General features: G+C 52.3%; 1 long non-coding RNA gene across 1 annotated transcript in view; it reads left to right on the top strand.

Annotated features, from left to right (window-relative positions):
* Positions 1-3,612: 3,612 nt before the first annotated feature.
* The window catches only part of LOC111816666, a 20,884-nt gene continuing 13,966 nt past the window's right edge, over positions 3,613-10,530 (top strand). Inside the window, exons 1-2 of the long non-coding RNA XR_002821017.1 lie at positions 3,613-3,624; positions 4,035-4,041. This is a non-coding gene — a long non-coding RNA (uncharacterized LOC111816666). The remainder of the gene's footprint in view (positions 3,625-4,034; positions 4,042-10,530) is intronic.

The following is a 10,530-nucleotide window of genomic DNA, read 5'->3' as shown; positions in this document are numbered from 1 at the left end:
GGGAAACTGAGGGAATGGCAAGTGTTTCCTGTCCTGTCTTTGCATATTTTGTTTCCATTGGGCTGAGGGAAACCTGTCACACCTTGGAATGTCTCAAACCTTGGGGACAAGTAGCCAGAAAAGCCAGTGAAAGTGCTTAGGGCCAGGATGGAGAGGAGGGTGGGACCAGAGTGCAGAGATGAGGGGCAGCGTAGGAGGGGGAACAGAGGCCAGGAAGCCCTGTGGCTGTGACCTGCAGCATATATAGCCCTGGCTGTGCCTGGAGATGATGGTGTGCAGCTGCAGGGGCTCTGAGCACCAGGTCCTGTGGGTTACAGGCCACACTGCTGTATTCCAGGCTCCGTTTGAGCAGTGGACCTGACAGCCTCTGTGGAACCTGAGCCTGTTCCTCTCCCCTTCACCAAGTGTCTGGATGCTGGCCTGGCCCAACATGCTGCTAGGTGGCCTGCTTCTCATGGCCACCATGACTGCAGCCCAAGAGAGAGGACAGAAGGTGGATGGCATCCAGACAAACCAGCCGCCCAGTGTGCCTGTGAGACTCTTGTCTGGAAATTTGACAGAACAGGCGAGGACTGAGCTGACAAACAGCACACTGAGGCTGCAGAAGGTATGGCAGTGTCCCTGAAGTAGGTGCAGCTTCAGAGCTGTCCCTAATAGCAAATGAATTGTGAGATCCAGAGGCCTCGCTGGGCACAGAGGCCTGGGATTTGAGTTGTATGCAGTGGAAGATGAGGCCCCAGGGGGGCAGGGATGGGCCTGGTGCCGCACGCCAGACTGGGTGGTGTCAAACACTGAAGCTGGGTCTACACAGCTATGTGTTAGAGCTGATCATGGCCAGGCTTGTGCTAGGTGAGCACATAGCAGGCAGAGGTCAGTTCAGTCTGTCCTTTCTGGACAAAGGGGTGATAAAGGCCATGAAGTAATGTCTACTGTGTCAGATTGTGACACAAAGTTATAGAAGGGAGAAGAGAGGGGTGTTGCTTAGCCTGGCAGCCTGAGTTCAAGTGATTCATGAAGATGTCTCAGTGGAGGACAGCTCTGATTTCAAATGACAAGGAAGCAACCATGTGGGGGCCTGGTTCCAGAGAGGGACTCTCAGTTCTCACAGCTTCCATATAGAATGCCGCTACCTACCCAAGAACAGGGAAGTGAACAGTGTAGCCCAAGCAGATGGAGAGGGGCATGGGCAGAATCCAAAACTTGCAACCACAAAGACTGCCTTGTCTGCTTTAGCTTTTGTCCTGAGTGTCACAGCACACATGTGAGAACTGTGAACAGGGAGTGACACTGCTGCTTGAGATGTAACAGTGTGGCATATATGGATAGGTGGACCCTGGCAGCCCAGGAGGAGGCCCTGAGGCCCCCTGCCACCACCAGACACATGGAGATGGAGGCCAGCTTAGTGTGGGGCTGGGGAGGGCAGAGGGGCTGATTCTGTAGGGTGAGAAGCTTCTGTGCTAATGGATCAGATGCAGGGAGGCAGCGAGTAGGAGTCCAGGGCCACAGCAGTACGGGCCAGGCCAGCGCTGCTGACAGATCCGGTCACTGTCCCTGGGCTTCTGTCAATGTTAAGTACCCACTGTGAGTCTCAGACACCCCTTGTGTGTGTGGCAAAGTCCAAGGAGCCAGGCTCAATCTGAAGTGGGGTGGACCCAGACATGGCTTTTTGGTCCAGTGTACAGCTGTCTAGATTCCCTAAGTAGGAGTGGCTGAGAGAAGAGGGCCTGGCCCAGGGACAGTCTGCTCAGGGAGCGCAGAGGGCTGCATGAGGTGCTGGGGGGACTGGATGTGTCAGGCAGCAGGCAGACTGTGCCAGCCAGCAGAGTGGAGGTGAGTGTTCTCCAAGTGAGGGGAGAACACTCTTGCTTCTGTGATTGATGAGTTGTTTAAATCTGAGCGAGCCCAATCCATGAAAAGTTTGGTCCTCAATAGGCATGAATTTACTGACATGCAAGAACACACACATTCATGATACATACACGGTGTGATGCGGGGGGAGTGGGACCAGAGAAAGCTGGTGTAGGACCCTGCAGCCTTGAATGTGTGAAGTGCACAGCTCTGATAATGTTTGCAAAGTGGGCCTGTGATCCTTCCACACACACTTTCAAATGGGTGGGGTGCTACTCGCATGCCTGGATTTGCTGTGAGGCCCCTGTAGGAGGCTAGAGTGCAGCTTGGTGCTTCCTGGACAGGACAACGTGACAACCACTATGGCTCCTTCTGTTTTTTAGGGGGTGCTGCTGTGTACATACAAGTGTGACTTTCTCTGAGCCAGGCCTGTGACTCACATTAACAGTGACTCCCTGGAACTCTTTTTCTTTCCTTTCTTTCTTTTCTTTTCTTTCTTTCTTTCTTTCTTTCTTTCTTTCTTTCTTTCTTCTTTCTTCTTTTGTATTTTGTACCGGGTTTCACTATGCAGCTTGATCTCATAGTGATCCTCCTGTTTTTTTGCCTCCCCAGTGCATGCACCACCACGCCTGGCCTCAGTGGCTGGCTCAGTGGGCTGGAGGTGATGCCAGAAAGGCATGTGGTGCCTGGTCATTGATCCTCTGATGCTCTAGGATGTGAGGTCTGTTATGATCCTCTTGTATCTTGTGGAAACTGAGGCCTAAGAAGTGGGGCAGGTGGGTGTGAACCCAGGTAGACTGACTCCAGGCCTCACATTTTAGCACTATGAATATGGCCTCTCTGTGCCTCTGGGCACACTCTCATAAATGTTTACTCCAAACCATGGCAGAGGAGGCACTCAGACTTGGTGTCTGTCTTGTCTTAGATCAAGTGCTCAGAGTGGGGGGAGGAGAAGGCAGGAGCAAAAATGGCATGGTCTAGGCATGGAAGTCACACTGAATTACCTCTTCTGTGTCTGATCCTGTCCCAGGGACAGAGGAGAAGGCACCAGGGTATGAGTTGCAGGTGAGGGACGAGGGGGGCCACAGTTATCTGCCACAAGCAGCCTGCTATTGTGCTTATAAGCATGGGCTTGGCAATGTATGTTGGGGCACATTGATAATGTCAGGTCTCTGAGGGCCAGAGCCTGGAAGATCAGAAGTGCCAGCCCAACCTGGGCAACTTGTAAGACCCTGTGTCAGAATAAGACAGAATGAGAAGTGTGCAGGCCATGGCTTAGTCTCCAGTACTGCAGAACAAAACGGCATGGTCTTGGTGCCTACATGCCTACATTAAAAAATTAGAATAACTAATACATATGAAATGGACAGAGCAGTGGGATTTCCTGGGCCATTTCTCTGCACATGGTGGACTTGTCCATCCACACTTCCACTCTCCCAGCCCAATGCCCCATTGGATTCCATCTTCTCTCACTCACAAGCTGTGGCACCTTTGTCCCCTGACATAAAATGTGGGAAGGAGAAAGGCCAGGCAAATGTGATCTAAAGTCCTTCGGTCAGTGCCAGGCACAAGTAGCACTTCAGCCCTCCTTTGGGGGTCCTGGCTTGCCATGGTCACTGGTCCCCATCCATGTATTAGACAACTTGCATGAGGACCAGAATGACCATTTCTGTTTCTAGAGTTTTGCGCCTACAGCCAACCCATTTAGGGCCTCTCCCCACCGTCTCCTTCCTCAGAATCCACTCAGTTGCCTGTGCTCACTGTCCCAGACTCTGAGTGCATGTCCTCCCCTTCCTCTCCTGCCCTGGCTCCAGCAGGCGGTTCCCTGTCTGTCTCACTGGCTTCCTCTTTCTTCCCTTTGCATGGCTGATCCTGCAGGCCCTACCTTATCTCTAGGTACGTGATAACTATTCTTAGGAAACCCAGTGCCCTCATCAAGCTGACCCCTGTGCTCCTTTGAGAAACATGGACAGAGCCCGCCCTCCATGCCTGCACCTCCAGGAACAGTGAGGTGTCCATCAGAAGCAGTGGAAGTACTGGGTCCTGGGCTGATGTTCCTGGGGGACTGGGCAAAGAAAAGACTGGGTTGGCTGCTAATGGTGTGAGGTGCAGTGAGGGAATCATGGGGGTGACAGACAGGGTGGTGGAGACAGTGTGGTGGGGCAGGGCTTACTACTAACTGAGAGGGCAGAGGTGGCTTTTTAGAAGTAGTGATACAGGCAAGGAGACCTGGCAGGCAGCAGGATTCTGGTGGGAGACCTGCAGCTTGAATATGTTCTGGTGGAGTATTCTGTGGCTCCTCTGACCACCTCTGCAGGCACCAGGCCCCACCAAGTTCAGGACAGGATGCCCCATCTAAGTGCATGCCAAGGTCAGTTTGAGGGCAGTGGTCCAAATCCCAAGTGCCTGCACCTTGGACCTCGGCAGTCCTGCTTTGATGCCTTCCCTCCCATGAGCAATGCCTTGCAGGAGAGCTAAGAGACAGGTGTGCATGTACAGTCACAGGTGTCCAGGTAGCAGTTACTTGTGTGTGGTGGCAAAAGCTTGGCAATGACCTCCAGGTCTAGCTGCTTGGGACCTGAGGAGCTCCAGGCTCAGCTCTTAACGATGCTGACGGTAGGGACGGCAGCTCTGTGGCTGCCCACCCAGCCTGTGGCAGGCACAGCTTCCTCACTCCACGCTCAGGACAGCCCGTGTGGTAGCTCTGATACAGCACACACGGCATAGGCTCTGAGAGACCAGAGAGCTGGAGGTGAGCAGAGACTTCACTAGACCTGCAGAAAAGCAGTACTGAAGCCAGAGGAGGCTGTGAAGGGTAGATAGCCCAGAGATCAGTCATGTTTGCAAAGCGCCTGCTACAGGCCAGGCAACATCTAGCTCTTCCCCGGGAATCTCATTTATCTTGCACAGCATGCAAAAGGAGGCATTAGGAACCGTGTGACAGATAAGGAAACTGAGGCTTGGAGAGAGGCCCCTTAGTGAGGTTTCATGGCCTGTGAGTACGGTTAGGGTTCCAGCCTTGAGTGCAGAGTCCTTGACCAGAAGCCCTGCCCATCAGGATGGACTCTGTTGGCCCCACCCTCCCACAGGCTCCTTCCACCAGGCCATTCCTGCCACCTCCAGGCAGGCCAGTCACTCTGAGATGCCAAAGTGACACACTGCAGAGACAGTCACCATTGAATCCCAAAGGTTCCAGCAAGCATTGTTGGGACCCCAAGCTTCCCCATGGCTGCCCTGAGGACTCTCATGGCCTGGTTTATTTCAAAGCTGTTCCCCCTCATGGAGGTGTGGCTCATCCAGTCCTTCAGCTATACCATGTCCAGGGGGCACCTACACACTGGCAGCCAGTGTCCAGGGTCCAGAAGAGCAGCCAGGCCAAGCCCTTCACACTTGTGGTGTCATCCCACTGGGGCATGGAGAGTAAGACCGAGTGGGAGGCCTCCTCAGTCATCTCCGCCTTTCCTGTGCTCTGGACCCCTCTGGTACCTGGTGAAGCTCTAGGCCCTTTCTTAGAAGAAGGCTTTGAAAGGCTAGTGAGATAGCTCAGTGGATTAGCAACTTGCATTGACAAGCGCAGGGACCAGGGTTCTATCCCCAGTCCCACATTCCCCACTGCCCTGCCCTCTGAGTGTGCTAAAGTGACTACTCAGTCTGGACGTGGTGGTGCATGGGGAGGCTGAAAACTGGAGGATCAATATGAGTCTGAGCTGTGCAGTGAGACCCTGAACCAAATACATAAATGGAAAACAAAAAGAAAAAAAAAGAAAAGAAAAAAAAGCAAGCAAGCAAGTAAGCAAGCAAGTAAGTAAGCAAGCAAGCTTTCAAAAATCAAATGCAGCCCGGCATGGCTGACACATGCTTGTATGTGCCAGCAATCCATAGCCTGAGGCAGAGGAAGCCCTTGAGTTTCAGGACAGCCAGGACTATGTAGTGAGATTCTATCTCAAAAAAGAAACAAATAAAAACAAAAAGTCTAAGGCATAGGCCGTGCGGATGTGGTGGAGCAGTGGAGCCCTTGTCTACCATGTGTAGTGTCCTGAGTGTCTTCCCCTGCTCTGCAAATTATTAAAAATAGAGAAAAATGAGCAAATTTGTGGAACATACAAGTTGTCTTAACATACAGAAAACAAAGGTTTTTTCAAAAAGAGATTTCTGATACACAGGTATAGTACACCTTTGTGTTTTCACATATTAAATAACTAGACCAAGAGGTAGATTTAGTCTCTTGCATCTGTTGGGTGTCCTGAAAAGTGGACACAGAGATTGCAATGTTCTCTACCATTGTGAAGAGACTTGAAACACCTGTGGTTTCTCCAGGTGACAAAACTACAGTTACATTTATCACCAGTGCAAGAGTTTGCAGTTGATTTGCAAGGGTGGCTGATGGCACTGGCTGATGGGTACCATGTTGGGCCAAGGTTGGGCCTCCTGGGGATTGGAGGCAGGGCTGGAACTGTCACAGGCAGTGATGGGGGAGGAAAAATTCAGGAAGTAGATCTGGTGTGCAGGCAGAACCTGTGTGTGTGTGCACAAGTGACCACAGGGAGGGCCAACTTGGAGGGTGGCTCTTGGTCAGCAAGAGTCAGGACTGACAGGCCTATGGGGGGGAGATGGCATCTGGTAGATTCCTACAGGGCTCATGGATCACCCATGTCCTGTTCCCTGGTACAGGTCCTGAATCAGACATCGTCACATATAGAGTATCAGTTGCTGCAGGCGTTGCAGATCTCTGACAAGCTAGAGAAGCAGCTGCAGGAGCAGAGAGTGAAGCTGAACAAGCTGCACCACAGCAACAGATGGGCATGGGCCTTGGTCCTGCTGGGGCAGCAGCCGAGCCAGGAATCAAGCTTGGGACTCAGGCTGAAGATGGGGCTGGGGCTGAGCTCGGAGCTGGAACTGGGCCAGTGAGTGGGTGGGACCCAGGCCTGTTTAGGCCTATGGTGAGGGACTGGGACTGAAGCTGGGCCTATCTCCCTGCTGGAAAGGACTGGAACCAGGCTCAGAGTCCAGAGATGCTGGGAGGAGTGCAGGCAGCAGGACTAGGCTGGGGCTGAGCTGTGTGTGGGCCAGGCAGGCTGGGGTGCATGCCCAGCATTACATGGGGTACAGCAGGAAGGGCCTGCTCCTGGGGCTCAGGACACCTCAATTCTTGTTTTCATTTCTCCTTATCCTTATTTGTTAAACTTACCTATGTTATTGAGATAAAATTTATACATTACACCCTTCACTCTGTCCCTTTTCACAGGCATAACTGATTTGCACATCAATAAACCAGGTTCCATCCACCTGCTCCCCTTCCCTGAGGACACCAGAGTGACCACTTTGCACTGTGCAGAGTCAGAGTCCCTTCATTGTATGCAAATCTGTATCAGGGAACACACTTTAATGACAAAGAAAAAGATGGTCCTGGAATTCTGAAAAGACAGAGCAACCTGACTCCCACCCTCTAGATTTTATCTTGGTTTTGGGTAGAAAGAATTGTCCTTAGCGACAAGGTCTGGATTGAGGGATCCAGCTTCCCCAGGGAGGAGCCCTGTCATAGGGTGAGGTAGGCACTGCATGCCTGAGCTCCATGCAGGGTCCAGCCATAAGCCTGGCCGCTGTCTGACATGGGTCCCATTAGTAGATGTTCTTGTGCTCATTCCCACCCTGAAGATGCAGCTAGCAAGAACTGGGGCATTGCAGTCACTCTGAATTGGGCAGTTTCCTGGAAATGCAGATAGAAGACACTGTGAATAAGCTCCTGATGGGTGGACAGTGAGCATTCTAGAATTTGAGTGTGTCCAGATGGTCTCTTCCTGCACTATAATTTGGGGTCTGTGGCAATGTCTTCTGCCCTGGCTGGATTTACCTCTTAGTCTGGAGAATGGGTAAGCAGGACTGGATGGAGAGGAAAATCCTCCCTTCCCAGGTCTGTCCCTCAGCCACTGGGCTTCTGCAGTCAGACAGTGGCTACTACTACTGCTATCCTAGCTGCCTGACCACTGCTTTGCCATGGACCCCAGTGCACACCACTCTCTGCTCTAGGCCATATCTATAGTGGACACAGACTACGAGACATGTGACCCTGTACAGGATGCTGCATGCATCTGGGCCACCCTCTGTGGTGGTGAATTCAGGGCAGGAGTGTAGGCTTCTTCCTGTGCTCTCCATCCTGCAGTGACCTGGAAACTCGGCTGAATGCCCTGGAGGCTGACCGGGAGGCTCAGCTGGCAGGGCTCCGTGAAGAGAGGCAGAAGGTGAGGCAGCAACTGGCCCAACAGATGGACAGTCTGTCCCACATCAGCCAGAGCTTGGAAGCCCTGCGCAACAACAACAACCTCATACAGCAACAGCATGAGAAGCTAAATCAGAGCTTGCAGCTCCTCAAATACTTAGTGGAACAGGGCAAAGGTGAGCTGGTAGATCCTCTGGTGCAGAGGCTGGTGTGGAGGCTGGGACAGAGGGCAGGAGCCAGGCAGGAGCCCTGCTCAGCCTCCAGGTCACTCTGGGCTTAGACTCTGCCTGGGAAAGGCCGTACCCTTCTGGCCAACTGGACAACAGACGTTACACTGAGCAGTAATAAGAATGGCCACAACCATGGCCCTGAAAGCAGCCCATGCAGACTGCTCCTGTCTGCCCAGGTGGCTGGGTCTGCCCCCACCCATTCCACATCGGTCCTCAGTTTCCTCATTTGCCCAGTGGAGGTGGCAGTGTTAGCACTATACAATAGCATCCAGCTGGCACCTTTGGGTTCCAGGCCTCACCCGTCAGCCCAGTTGGCTTGTGCCACACTACACCTCTCTGGGCTTCAGGTTCCTCATGGAGTGGGAATGTGGGTCTCAGTGCAGCCCCAATGACTTGTCTCCTATAAATACTTGAGGCCCAAGAGGGCACAGGGAAGGCAGGGGTCTCCTTGACCTAGTTGCAAAGGAAGCCCAGGGCCCAGCCTGCCCCTCAGCACTCACTGACCCTGCTGTGCCATTGGGGGCCAAGGCTTCCTGAATCCAGCTTCTCTGTCAGTCAAAAAACATTGATTGTGTTGGGATTTTCAGCGGTGCAGCAAAGAGATAAGAGAGAGGCCTTTACTGACTCTGAACACATGAAGAGAATCTGAGGGAATGAAGGGATCCTGTGAGCTGAGAGAAGAAAGCCAAGACTTTCATGGACTTTTGGTGGGGGTGGAGTTTGAGGGGCAGGTTCAATTACATGGAAGGAGCTGATCAGGGTCGGCCCTGTTGGGTGGGAAAGGCATCCAGCACTGGGGAGGAAGAAGAAGGAGGTGGCCTCTGAGAAGAAAAGCTGCTGTTTTCAGTCATGTTAGAGGACCACCATAATAATTTAGCAATTCTTGCTAAGGCCAGACCCTGTATATCTTGTCTTTTAGTCATTATGAAGGGGCAGTGAATATCTTAGACTGTTTCTTGCTGAATGGGGGCATCGTTTTGGGGGCAGGAGGATTGACGGGATGACAGGTCATGCCCATGTAGAAGCTAGGGCCAGGGGTCTCAGCTAGGATAAGTTCATCGCTAATGAAGGCTCACTGCTGAGACTGAGGAAATCTTGAAAAAAGTTACAAAATTCAGGGTGCTTTTAGGGGACAGGCCATTATCATGATCAAAGGACCCAGAAGGGGAAACAGGAAAAGGCTCTGTGACCCAAATGTGTCATTCCATAATAACCATGGTGAGGGCAAGAGCATTGATTTTTTAGTTCCTCATGTTTGTTCTCTAGGGGCCTAGGAAAGTGGGTGCCCTGGGAAGAAGCTGAGGCCAAGGCAGGTGTAATTCCAAGGGAGGTTTGGAGAGCTGGGCCTTGAAGAGCCCATTTGCCTCTGCTACTCCAGATCCACTGAACATGGCATGTCCTGGTCTTTTTGAGTGTATGTTTGTTGAGCTATAGTCTATAAACTGTGTGTCAGAATAGGTGTAACCGCAGGACCGATCACCCTGGGAAGATGCATTGAATGACAGGAGCCATTGGATTTAAGTACAGGAAGAATGGGGGTATGATAAGATGAGCACAAGCAGGAAATATCTCAGAGCATGTGGTCCACAAAGGAAGAGGGAAGGAGGAGCTGGCTGTGCATTGAGGTTGGGTGTGTAGGATGAGCACTTGGGGAGAGAGAGGTGAGAGAGAAGTGGAGCTTTTGGAGATTTCTCCCCATGAGAGGTATAGGGCAGGTTGAGATCACACAGGAATTATGAGTGAAAAATGATGTCTGGATTCAGCAGGGAATGGCCTTGTCTGAAGGGCTCGTGTTGGTGAGCCATCAACGAGTATGGAGATTGTAGATGTGATACAGTGACCTGAGAAGTCAGGCAAAACACCACATGTGCTTTCTGAGTCAGCGAGAAAAGAGTCCTGCCTGAGCCCCAGGAAGGGAGGATTGTTTCCCACTGGCTTCATGTTACACTCTGGGCGGTCAAGCCCTGGCTGTGGACTAGGAGGACCTTGCTGGAATGAGGGCTCCCCTCATGCCCTCTGAAAAGCCTTGCACCTCCCTTTCAGTCTCTCTGCTTTGAGACTCTGCCCCTGAAACCCTCTCTGACCACAGTGTTCTTGATGGGCACAGCAGTCTGGGCTCTGCAGACTAGCACACAGAGATAGTTGGCCCTGCTGAAACAGCCTGCTCTCCACCCTGTTCCTTTCCTGTCCTCTCTCCACCCACCTGGCAGCTTCTCAACTGCCAGAGTGCTCTCT

This window comes from Octodon degus, unplaced genomic scaffold, assembly GCF_000260255.1.
Source record: "Octodon degus isolate 3935 unplaced genomic scaffold, OctDeg1.0 scaffold00037, whole genome shotgun sequence".
NCBI lineage: Eukaryota > Metazoa > Chordata > Mammalia > Rodentia > Octodontidae > Octodon > Octodon degus.
This window is presented reverse-complemented; position numbering and strand designations above follow the sequence as displayed.